Below are 13,153 nucleotides of genomic sequence, written 5' to 3'. Positions count from 1 at the left end.
TTAGAAGACGCTCGAACTCACAACCTGGTCATTTCTGGAGCCCATACTGCTATAAATAAGTAACGCACGCTTAACAATTGTGCAACACGAGAGCAGCGAACAACCGACAGCATCAGCGCTCCTGCCAAACAGCTTTATTTTCGGTCTCTCAATTATTATGATGTGGAGATGCCGGTGATGGACTGGGGTTGACAATTGCAAACAATTTTACAACACCAAGTTATAGTCCAACAAATTTATTTGAAATTCCAAATTTAAAATAAATTTGTTGGACTATAACTTGGTGTTGTAAAATTGTTCTCAATTATCACTTCGAGATCTTTTTCAAACACAAGCCTCCAATCAAGATGCGCTTCGTTAAATAACAATTCCTAAATCAAGAGAGTTTTGATCGATCATGACTAAAGCATGTACAATTTCCTCACCTGTTCCATTTCATCCCCTGGGGTGGAAACCATCAGCTCCTGGAGATTTGTCGATCTTTCGCCTCCTCATTTTCTCCATTGCCATTATTTTACTTGAACTGAATCCCCTTGATTTATTAACAGTTTTCCTCGTGTCTCTGGTATGTTAGCGTCATCCATTTCTGTGACGACCGATGCAAAGTAAAAATTTAGCAACTCTGCCATTTCCTGATTTTCATTTACAATCTGTCTTTTAGCAGCCCACATTACTCTCAGCCTCCCTTCTTTCTCTTAATATACTCGTAAAAACCTTGAGAGTTGTCCTCATTTTAAATCATAAGTTTTTCTCCTTTTCCCTTTTTGCTCCACTTACGATTTTTTAGTTTCAGCACCACAATAAACAACACTTCGCTGTAAAGTTCGGCTCAATAGTTCTCCAATGTCAGAGCGAGAATTGTCTGAAGCCCTGATTTATTTAATGTCACAAATACAATCGCACGTAATCATCCATGTATCAACGCACTGAAGGATACACAAAGATAAACTCAGCGAGAAATGCAGTCAGTGTCGGGATGCACAGGTGAACGGACAAGCGAAATGGACAGAGACAAAACGGCCTGAACCCCCAACATTGAAGTGTCGCTGATAGGTATTAGTGAGGAGATGCCATCAATTGGCGCTGTGGCTTAGTTGGTTAAAGCATCTGTCTAATAAACAAAAGATCGTGGGTTCAACTCCCAGCAGTGCCTTGTGCAGCTCGTTATTTTACCTAATTTATGGAATAAAGCGACAAAATAACAATGTGGTGTTCGCATTTGTTCAGGTTTCAGGAGGAAACGGATAACAGAATGACTGTTCAAAAACGCCCTTTCATTCCACAGACAGACCTCTCAGAGAATGTGTCTGCAACACGTTAATTTAAGGACACGTTCTTGTTTCTCGGCTCATTGGGATCGGGGTATAATTCACGATTTGAGGTTCAAAGCCGGAAGACATCCTAATTTGGACCAAGACTTGTGATCTTGACCTGCGGGACAAACGTTTGCAAAGAGGAAAAAGAAGTCCTCAAATCGCTCGACCTGAATCTGCAGGCCCAGATGAAATATATCCCAGGATGTTAACAGAAGCAAGGAAGGAAATAGCGGAGGCTCAAACCATCATTTTCCAATCCAGCCTGGCAAAAGGTGTCGTGCAGGAGGATTTGAGGATTGCTAACGTTGTACCGTTGTTGAAAAAGGGAGAAAGGGAAAGATCGAGTAAATACAGGCCAGTCGGCCTAAACTCGAGCTGAAGTATGAATCGTCATTTAGAAAGGCACGGATTAATCAAGGACAGTCAGTGTGGATTTGTTCAGGGATGGTCGTTTGAATTGAATTATTTGAGGAGGTATCAAGGAGGATCGATGAGGGTATCGCGATTGATGTCGTCAACATGGATTTTAACGAGGCTTTTGACAAAGTCCTACAGGGCAGATTGTCAAAAATGTAAAAGCCCATTGGATCCAAAGGACATTGGCAAGTTGAATCCAAAATTGGCTGAGTGGCAGGAAGCAAGCGGTTGTGGTCGACGGGTGCTTTTGTGATTGGAAGGCTGTTTCGAGTGGGGTTCCATGCGGCTTCGTACTAGGTCCCTGCTTTTCATGGTACAGATCATTGATCTAGATTTAAATGTAGGGGGCATGATGAAGAAATTTGCAGATGATACAAAAATTGTTCCTGTGGTTGAGAGTGAGGAGGAAAGCTGTCGACTGCAGGAAAATATCCATCGAGCAGAAAGGTGGAAAGAAAAGTGGCAAATGCAATTCAATCTGAAGAAGTGTGAGGTAATGCATTTAGTGGGGGTGGGGCAAAAAGGCAAGGGAGTATGCAATAAATATTGCAATTAATTTGCCATTTGCACGCCCATTCTGCAAATTTACTGATGTCTTCCTTTATTATTCGCATTTTTCTTTGTATTAACCACAGCTCGCAATTAGGTGTCTTCCCTAAATTTTGAAATTGTACTTCCGATTCCCGTGTCCAAATCATGAATGTAAATTTTGAACAAAAGTGGTCCCAGCACCAATAAATTGTGAAAAACAGTGGTCCCACCACTGATAAAGTGTTAACAACATTGGTTCCATCACTGATATATTGTGAACAACAGTTGTGCCAGAATCGATAAATTGTGAACAACCGTGTTCCCAGCACCGATAAATTGTGAACAGCAGTGGTCCCAGCACCGATAAATTGTGAACAACTGTCGTCCCAGGAATTTTGATCTTGAACTGCAGTTGAAACTTTTGCACAAAAGAAAATAACGTCCCCAAATCGTCCCACGTGAATCTCAAACACTTTGGGAAGAAGTTCAATCAAAACAATCAGGACTTTAAAGGCACCTCAACGACCTGAACTTTCGTTGAATGAATTGTGTTAGTCATTGCATTCGACCGTAAAATCGCTCTTGACTTTCATCTCACTGAAGCAGAGTGTGGCCGCTTTGTATCTGTGAGCATGTCGGTGGCGTCTTTACATTTGATATTGATCGCTTCCAATTTGTAAAATTTCATCAATCGTCAGGAAAAAGAAACCGAGAATCTAGTTGTCCCTCTAAGTGATGAGCTGAAGGGATTGGTGATCCAAGCAGATCTGGAAAATGCGTGGTGCAATCGGTCAGTAGTTCCAAATCCACCCTCCAGCCACTCGGCAATCATATTGAATGAACTTTACTCTGGCCCAGTGTCGCCGCACTGAAATCGAGTATTTCTCCGGCATGTTTTTCTTCATAGTTGCTGGTTTAAGAGTGAAGACTGGCTGGTTGGATTTTCACTCCAACAAGCTTTAATCATTCATTTTTCACTGACTGTAGACAGTTGTTATATTGGTCGCAGCAATCTCAAAGTTTAGCCCAGTGAATTATTGGTTTAGCAGGTGATCTCTTCACCTGTTCTCGGCGGTGTTATCCGTTAGCGTGAAAGTTTGATTGTTCGAGCCCTTATTTTATTTATCCTCAGGATTCATCGTCTCAAAGTTCCAGGGTTTCAACGCATGTTTTGGAATCAAGAAAATGTACCGGAATCATTGCCAGCTGTGCAGGGCTGATATTCCACCATTTACCCTGCGGTCGGGAATCAGGCACATGAATCATATAAAGGAATGGAACATTGGCTTCACGGTAATTACAATTCTCCTTGACAGACAAGCCCCCGAAAGGCCCGAAGGGAGGCCGCATTCGCAGCAGGAGAGCTGGTTCGCTGTGACATGGAGATTTCTGTAGTGAGTGAGACCAGACTGTTCCTATGTTCAGAGAATAAATTTCACACCCTTTATTTTGGAAAAGCAAAACTGTGGGGATTTTTGTCATAGCCCAATGCCTCTCCTGTTGTATCTGATGTTCCTCGTTGCGTTACTTTCACCTTGATCGGAGAACCAGTTCGGGCGTCCCTGTGATAAACAGCGACAATTGCCAGTTAATGTTAAATTTAACAACGACTCCACTGCGTTTTAAATCCCACTCTTAAGATGCAGTCTATAAAATGAAAAAAAATCATCACATTCAAAGCATAAAATCTTATTAAAGTTTTGACTGTCTCTCGGTAACCACGTCAACATCTCCTTCAGTCTGAAATAGAAAGTTATCGATTGATTCATGGTGATCAAAACAGGGATTCAACGACGAACAGGATTTAATTAGCTTCATGTAATCAATTTTATAAGTTCCTAACTCTTTTTAAAGTTAATTCCCTAACTGGGAATCGAACCTCGCGGCGGTGAGAGGACCGAATTCTCACCACCAGGCCATTGGGGTACTCCCAAGATTGCGCACGAGAGAAAGTGGAAATGATGACATTAGTTTTTCTTTCGCTCTTTCATGATTCATTCAGCTCTGTGTTTATTCTCAGGCCTCTTATCTCTCCCTTCTTTTCAGCTTCTGACTGCGGATATTCCTGTGTCTAAATATGAATAATATAGAACATCTCACAGCCCCGGTATATTTACTGTTTCTCTGTGCAGTTCTGTGCAAAATCAAACTGTACGCAAATACCGACAGTGCCTCTCTCTCACTCCCCACAGAAGCAGCAGGAGATGTCACTTTAAATTGTCAGTTGCTTCAAACGATTCTCGATGGACCTGCGTGGCCTTGCAGTTTTCCAAGGAGCTGCATTCAGGTTCGTGAATTTTGGAAATGGAAACATGTCCATCAGCAGCTTGTGGTGGTATTTTACCTCACTTTCCATTTCATGTACATGCCTACTTGCACTTGGTGATGTCATTGCCTGAACATCACCTCTGTCGCGATATTATTTCGAACAGAAAATGCCATTTTGTGCGAGCAGTTTGTCTGGCAGGAAAATGACCTGAATTACAAAGGGCCAAGTCGGAAAGGCCGCGTTGCTCTGCTTGTTTGCAGCAACGAATTTTCAGCGTTTCCTTGGGGTTTAGTGTCTAGGATTCGGCGCTTTCATCACCACGGCAATGGTTCGATTGTCGGTCTCAACATCCGCATATTATACACTCTACCATAAGTGTACTGTACTCAAATTGCTGATTTTTTCATTGTGAGGGGAAGAAACATAAACGTGTGGACATTAATTACGAATTCATCAGCTGGGTTGCACCTTTTCTTTTCCTACCGTCTCAGTCTTTCCATCTTTACCCTTCTCTGCTGGTGTTGCAGGTTCCATCATTCTTCGCTGTTCACGATGCCTGAGAAGTCCATCAGGAGAAAACAGGCAAAGTCAAGAGACAGAGATAGGGAGAGATTAAAACATAGAAATAAGTTGTATCAATGTCAACTTCTGCGAACGAGCAGAATTTAGAATGGAGCTTGGGAGAGATTCCTTCACGTGTCTTGCAATTTTGCGAGAGATCATTGGGCTCCGAGTTAAAAGCGTCGTTGGCGATGGAGCACCTCTCTGAGGGAGCGAACAAGGTCCGTTCGTTCAAGTTCATATTAATTTGAACACTGAACAAACATTAAAAAGTAGCGCTGCGAACAGGATTCGAACCTGTGCAGGGAAACCCCATTGGATTTCAAGTCCAACGCCTTAACCACTCGGCCATCGCAGCTGCGAACACCGATGATGCACAGCTATAAATCAGAATGCGGAGGGTTATCACACGAGATCTGTGACACTTTGTTCTCTCAGACAGGTTTCCAACTGGAAACTTCCAGCTTGTTCATGTGCTGACTTTGCTGTCTCGGTGATAGAATTCTCATTAATCACGTGAGAAACCGGGGTTCGATTTCCGGTTCGTTTCGGATTATTTTCATTCTCCATTCATAAGATCGCGTGAATTGTGCAACATTCGCCCTCAGCTTAAATCTGCGCACCATTTGAGACATTTTCCATTCTCCACTTGTGTTGCGTCGAAGCTGGGTTGGAAAATCACATTGCAAGTCTAACGCCTTAATCATTGGGTCATCGCAGCTGCAAGCGACAAATCCGACACCGCTGCAGAAGAGAATGAAGAAGGTTATGACAGGAGAACTTTGAGACTGTATGTTCTTTTAGACAGGTTTCGAACTGAGCGCATACCGCCGGCTGCTGTGCGGACTTTGTTATTTCAGTGATTAAATTCTTGCTTTCTGCGCGGGAGGCCCGAGTTCGATCACCGCCCAATAGAGGAGCATTTTTCATTCTCCATTCATGTGGTCACGTGAATTCGGATCCGTTCACATTCAGCTTGAATTTGAACACCATCTTGTGACATTTTCCTTTCTCCATGTGTGTTGTCGTCGACAGAACCTCTGCATTCTGTCCTCCATGAACTGGAATGAAGACAATCCTGCCGACTACACCGCTGACAAGACGTGAGAAGCCAATTAGTGATTTTGGACTAAAAATGGTAACACCGCAGGGCTCGTCCGGGATCTCTCACATCACAATCGGCAAATCCCCAAAGCGAGATATCATACCCGAAGACCAACGAGCCACTGATAACAGAGGGGTGAAACCAATGCTGAATTCTGTGCCACCCACAGCCGATCGGCCACCATTCTGTCCATCCTATCACTTTTTCTATTCCGATGTACGGCAATGTGAAGACGTACATTAACTATTTCATATCAACAATATTAGCCTCTCTTTACCACATTCGTTTCGAATGTGCGAGTTGTATTATCAAGTGAGACTTTGCAGAATTAATTGCTCTAAAGCTACATTGTTGTCTGTCTCGGCATCCGCAGATTATCCACTCTCCCACAAGTATAACAGTGACCACACTTCAAAAATACTTCATTGGCTGTAAAGCGCTTTGGGAAGTCTTGAGGTCGTGAAAAGCGCTTTATAAAGACAAGAATTTGTTTTTATACTGGGCTAAAAGTACTGATGTTTTCACTATGAGGACGAAGAGACATCAATATGTGGACATTGGCTACGAATTCATCATCTGGGTTGGTCCTTTACTTTTCCTACCGTCTCAGTCTTTCGATCTTTAACGTTCTCTGCTGGTGTCGCAGGTTCGATGAGCTTTGGCCGTTCAACGAAGCCTGAGAAGTTCATCAGGGCAAAACAGAGAGGGACAGAGACAGGGAGAGATAGAGAGATCTAAGTATAGAAAAAAAGCTTGATTATCAAGTTAGCAGAATTTGAAATGAAGCTTGAGAGAGATGGAATCATACATTCATAGAATCGTTACTGCACAGAAGGAGGCCATTCGGCCCATTGAGCCTGCCCCGGCTCTCTTTAAGAGCAATCCAGTTCGTCCCATTCCCCCGTTCTTTCCCTGTCGACCCGCTAATATTTTTCCTTCAAATACTTATCCAATTCCTTTTAGAGAGTCACGATTAAATCTGCTTCCACCACCCTTTCAGGCGATGCATTCCAGATTATAACTACTCGCTGATTTAAAACGTTTTTCCTTATATCGCCTTTGGTTCTTTTGTCAACCACCGTAAATCTGTGTCCTCTGGTTCTCGACCATTCCGCCAACGGGAGCAGTTTCTCTTTATTTACTTTATCTAAACCCGTCATGATTTTGAACACTTCTATCAAATCTCCTCTCAACCTTCCTGCCCTCAGGAGAATAAGCCCAGCTTCTCCAGTCTATACGCGTAACTGAAGTCCCTCATCCCTGGAACCATTCCAGTAAATCTTTTCTGCGCCACCTCTAAGGCCTTCACATCCTTCCGAAAGTGCGGTGCCCAGATTTGGACACAATATTCCAGTTGTGGATTATTGTGAAGTTTCCTTCAAGCACCTTGAAGTTTTGCAAGAGACCACTGGGCTCCCAATTAAAAGGTCTGCCGCGGTGGAGGATCTGTCTGAGAGAAGGAAATGCGGCCCGTTATCTCCAGTTCATATTTATTTGAGCATTGAACAAAACTGTAAAAAATGGCGCGTGAGCAGGATTCCAATGATTCACCGAAAGACCCTGTCGAGTTTTAGATGTAACGGCTGAACCACTCGGCCATCACAAGCAGTGAGTGCTAGTAATGCACGGCTGTAAATCAGAATGCGCAAGGTACTCAGAGGAGATTTGTGAAATTATATGTTGTTTCAAACAGGTTTCCAACTGGACACAGAGAGCCCGATACCATGCAAACGTTGCTGTTTCACTGGTAGAATTTGCACTTACCACGCGAGGGAACAGGGTTCATATTCCCGACCAATTAAGGCGCATTTTTATTCTGCACCTCTGAGATCGCCTGAATTGGGATAAATTCACCTTCAGTTTCAATCTGCACACCGCCGTGAGGCATTTTACTCTCTCCGTGTGTGTTGCGTCGACAAACCGGCTGCATTCCGGCCTCTGGACCTCAAACATGCTCGAGAATTAAATCAATGCTGCTTTCTGCAACGCTGAAAAGATGTGAGAAAGAAATGAGTGAATCTTCACTGGAAATAGTGAAACAGGAGAGTTCTGGGATTTGAACTGGGGACCTCTCACATATCAAACATTGAAACGCCCAAAATGAAAACCATAATCCGAGAACAAGGAGCCGTCAGTAACACAACCGGACAACCAGTTAAAATTTCCCTGCTCCCCACAACCGATCGCCCATTCATTCAGACCGCTTCTGTCCATCGAATCATAGAATGGTTACAGCACAGAAAGAGGCTGTTCGGCTCATCGAGCCCGTGGCGGCTTTGTCGAGGAGCAATCCAATTAGTCCCATTCCCCTGCCCTTTCCCGGTGCTCTGTATTTTTCCCCTTCAAATTCCTTTTTTAAGTCACGATTGAATCTGCTTCCACCATCCTTTCAAGCAGCGAATTCCAGATCAGAACTACTCGCTGCGCAATTAAGTTTTTCCTCATATCGCCTTTGGTTCTTTTGCAATCACCTCAAATTTGTGACCTCTGGTTTCCGACCATTTCGACAATTAAAACACCTTCTCTTTATTAACTTTAAACCTTTCATGACTTTGAACACTTCTATCAAATCTCCTCTGAACCTTCTCTGCTCTAAGGGGAACAACCCATCACCCGGCAAATACGGTCAATTAGCTTCAATTAATTTATATTATCATTAAACAGACCTTTAAAGACATGCCTTGTTTTGTGGAAGTGTGAGCTGGTGGTTTAAATCGCTGGTTTCAATGTATGGGGAGTTTCTCGATTCGAATTTTACCACTGACAGAATTTCTGCCAATGTTTATTTTGACCTGTTCACAGAAAACCCGATTGCAGTGCGATGGAGCAGAGGATGAAAGAAGCTGAAAGTGAAAGTGCAGATATTAGTTTCATCACGGGGACAGGACACGTTTCCACAGGTAAGGATCTCTCACCTTAAGATTCTTTCCAGCAGAGTGGGACAGGTGATCAGAGTGACCGGGCTCTAACGGCGCAATCGGTCCTTATATGAGTTCCAGCCTCGATAAATGCCGGGGTTGTTAATTCGAGTCTCACCGAGATCAAGCAATCCTTTTGTTTGTGAACATTTCGACCGGAGTTGAAGGTAGAATTGATGTTTTCGAAAATGCATCTACTTATCTGAATTGCCATGTGGTTCCTCTGGACCACGCTGTTGAAATATCAGAAGAGATGTTGAGTATTACTTGTTTACAGGAGGGAGGCTGCGGTTTTGTAGACACAAACAATGATTTTGATCCATCTCCACACTGTGGGATTCAACTGGAGCTTTAAACCAGCGCCAGAGGCCGCTCAGCCAGGATACTTTCCATCCTACACTTCAGGAATTAGTTTTACAGGAATAGAATTACTGCAAACAACAATTCTACCCCTCAAGCACCAATGCTGCCACGGCAGCAGGATGCATGTGTCCAGTTAGAAACCTGTCTGAAGGAACATGCAGACTGACAGAGCCGGAAGTCCAGCAGATTGACTTTCGGTCTGAGCAGGTGTTGAGTCTCCTTCTTGAGAGTGTTTCGCCAATCCAGCTCAGAATGGTTTCAGAATCATGAATTCGGGTGTGACTGGAGCCACTTGTGTAAGATGAAGTGTCGGGGACAGTTTCACATCCTTGACGGACATTAATGATCCTGTTGCGGTTTTGCTGCAAAATTTCACTTCCCAGCTCCCGAACTAAAATCCAACGCCGTTGCAACTCGAATCCACAACCTTTGAATGGCTTATCAAACAAAACAAGTAGAAGTCCAACACACTCGCCATTGCGTCACAGGGTCAGTTGCCAAAAAAACCTGAATAAAAAGAAAGACGTGTTTCTCCGGTCCAGGGGCAAAGTGACAATGGATGTTATTCAAAAAACTGTCCCCTCGAATCTGTCTTTATATTTTTTTTGTATAGCTTCGATTTTAAAAGTTATAAAAAGCCGAAATAAATTATAAGAATCGAATCCGTGATTAAGGCGTTACAATACACTCTAATCAACAGTTAACCGGCCGTACTGACTGTCCATTAGATATTTTAATTAATTTCTGTACTGTACGCTAGTTGGTAGCGCTTTATGTACTTGGACCCCGAAATCTCTCTGCTCCTCCACAGTTCCTAGTTTCTCACCATTTAGAAAACATTCTGATTTATCTTTCTTAGATTTAAATTGGATGATCTCGCTCACCCCCCATTGAACTATATTTGCCGCAGTTTTGCCCACTCACTGAATCTATCAATTCCCACTTTTCAACTTCCTGCTTCAATCTTCATGACTTATTGCGTCACCAGAAGGCTGCGTGTTCAAATCACGGGGTAACCGTTACTTTTCGAGCTGATCGGATTCTGGATCCTTCCGGGATGAATATTGTATCTGCTTTTTCTCAATAAACAGAACCTTGCTCCAAAGTCTGCTTCCCTGGTTCTCAAATTTCAGGAAGGCGTCTCATTCCGCCCTCGACTTTTGATTTTGACCTGCGGTTGAAACTTTTGCAAAGATGGAAAAGAAGTCCCCAAATCGCTCCAGGTGAATCTTAAACGCTTTGGGAAGAAGTTCAGTGCAAACAGTTCGGAATTTAAAGGCACCTCAATGACCTGCACTTTCTTGGAATGAGTTTTGTTCGCCATTGCATTGGACCCTGAAATCGCTCCCGGCTTTCATCTCACTGAAGTGAAGAGTGTGACCGCGTTGCATCTGTCAGAGTGCAAGTGACGAGTTTGGGGTCGGTATGGGTCGTTTCCAACTTTTGAAATCTCACCAAGCAGCAGAGAAAAAGAATCTTGGAATCAAATTGTCCCTGTCAGTGATGAATTGAAGTGAATATCGCTCCAAGCAGATCTGGACAACTCGCAGTGCAGCCGCACAGGAGTTCCAAATCCACCTTCTCGCCACTCGGCAATCGCATGAACTGAACTTTACTGTGACCCAGTGTCACCGCGCTGAAATCGAGTATGTCTCGGCCACAGTTTTTCTGAACATCATGGTTACTGCTTTAAGAGTGAAAACTGCCGTCCGATTCACTGTAAGTGCAAGAGACATCTTTGTAAACACCGAGTCGTGTCACAGACTCGGTGTCACAGACCTGCTCGTCGGACCTGCTCATTTCATCTCATCTCATTTTCAGCAAACCTGAATATTACTGGAATAGAGAATGGCGAATCACAGCTCGAGAAATCAATCCTCTCGACCACGAGGGGACGGAGTCTTCCAACACACAGGTGTTCAATGGCAAGGTGAGTTTAATGTTCAGGAATAATAGAGCACAGATTTTCGGTCGTGCAAACTTCACACACTTTATTTTGAAAAAGTAAACTGATAGCAGAGAGAATTTATTTTGATCGCTGCAACCTGAATTTTTAGTTCGTTGAATCAGTAGTTCCAACAGCAAATGTGTGCTGTCTCTGTGGCGCAATCGGTTAGCGCGTTCGGCTGTTAACCGAAAGGTTGGTGGTTCGAGCCCACCCAGAGACGGTCGGGAAACTTTGATCTTCATGGTCTCGCATTTCCTGGTTCTGATGTTTGTTTTGGCTGCAAAACAAATGCCCGCTTTCGATGGCCAGCTGAGCACGGCCGATCTTCCATCATTTCACCTGTGATTGGCTTCGCCGAAATCTGAATTCTTCTTGATAGACAAGGTCTGACATCGATATTTCTGCAGTGACCGACACCAGACTGTTTCCACAATGAATGTCACTCCCTTTTATTTTGGAAACGCAAAATTGTATTCACATTCCGAACGGTTTCAGTTGATTTGTGAGAGATCATGAAAGGATCCTGCAGCGCTGCCTTGGATAATAACCACAGTTCGAAGCCGCATTTCAGTCGCGGCAACAAATCCTCACATCCGAGTATCTGCACCCTTAAATCGGAGCATCTGCACCTTTGCAGCAGAGTATCTGCACCCTCACACTGGAGTATCTGCACCGTTGCACCGGAGTATCTGCGCCCTTACAACCATTAACTCATCAACTGTCCCCAATCATCTTTATCAGAGTCAGGAACCCTAAACAAAACCCAACAGTGAAGAAATTGGCTTCATGTTTCTTCACTAATGTACGGACACATTTTTATTAACGGAACTTTGAAGGAGATTTGGGGAAAGTGGCCGCTGATACTCAGAAACTACTGCTTGTTTTTTTTGCTCAGCGGGCTCGTTGGTCCAGGGGTATGATTCTCGCTTCGGGTTTGTTGTTTGAAATATGTGAGAGATCCCGGGTTCAAATCCCGGACAAACCCTCATTTTTTTCCACCCCGACTTTTGATCTTGACCTGCTGTTCAAACTGGCAGGGTGTTTGTCGGTATCTCAATAATCTCGCGTCCTCTGAATGCATTCTGCTTGCAATTGCAATTGACCTTGAAACCGCTCTCGGATTTCATCTCACTGAAGCAAAATGTGGCCCCTTTTTGTTTCAGCGTGGAAGTGACGAGGTTGTGGTTGATAACCGCGGGCACACCTGTCCGGACATTGGTATTCAGAATGTACAAAATGCTGTCTCAAATATTCTGTTGTCATCCAGGGAGCTCTAGTTTTGCATGCCCAACCTTTCCCCTAGTAAGAATGTGTCCAGTCTGTACCCGAACTATCTCCTCACTCAAAGCCTCCCATTGCTCATTTAATGTTTTACCTGCCAATCTTTGATTCCAATCCACCTGGACCCGATCACTTTTCAACTCGCTGAAATTCGCTCTTCCCAGTTCAGTATTTTCATGCTTGATATTTCCTTGCATTTTCCATAACTATACTAAACCTGCTGCAAATGCTCCCCCACTGAATCATGCTCCACTTGCCCCACTTCTTTCCCCTAAATAAATCCAGCACTGCTTCCTTTCTCGTTGGGCTGAAAACATGCAGATTAAGAAAGTTCTCTTGGACACATTTCAGGAATTGCTCGCCCTCTTTGACTTTTGCACTGCTCTTTTCCAGTCTATATTCGGATAAATGAAGTTCCCTTTTATCAATGCTCTAAAATTATTG

The 13,153-nt window shown here is 43.6% G+C and overlaps 3 non-coding genes across 3 annotated transcripts; 2 read left to right on the top strand and 1 right to left on the bottom strand.

Annotated features, from left to right (window-relative positions):
* Nucleotides 1-1,079: 1,079 nt before the first annotated feature.
* trnai-aau (transfer RNA isoleucine (anticodon AAU)) lies at nucleotides 1,080-1,153 on the top strand. Its single transcript has one exon. It is a non-coding gene; the product is annotated as a tRNA-Ile (tRNA).
* A 4,217-nt stretch (nucleotides 1,154-5,370) lies between these two features.
* Nucleotides 5,371-5,452, bottom strand: trnas-uga (transfer RNA serine (anticodon UGA)). The gene has a single exon. It is a non-coding gene; the product is annotated as a tRNA-Ser (tRNA).
* Nucleotides 5,453-11,574: 6,122 nt separating this feature from the next.
* On the top strand, nucleotides 11,575-11,648 carry trnan-guu (transfer RNA asparagine (anticodon GUU)). Its single transcript has one exon. It is a non-coding gene; the product is annotated as a tRNA-Asn (tRNA).
* The last annotated feature ends 1,505 nt before the right edge of the window (nucleotides 11,649-13,153 follow it).

This window comes from Heptranchias perlo, chromosome 20 (genome assembly GCF_035084215.1).
Source record: "Heptranchias perlo isolate sHepPer1 chromosome 20, sHepPer1.hap1, whole genome shotgun sequence".
Taxonomy (NCBI): Eukaryota; Metazoa; Chordata; class Chondrichthyes; order Hexanchiformes; family Hexanchidae; genus Heptranchias; species Heptranchias perlo.
Note: the sequence above shows the minus strand (reverse complement) of the source record. Positions and strands in the feature narration are given on the sequence as shown.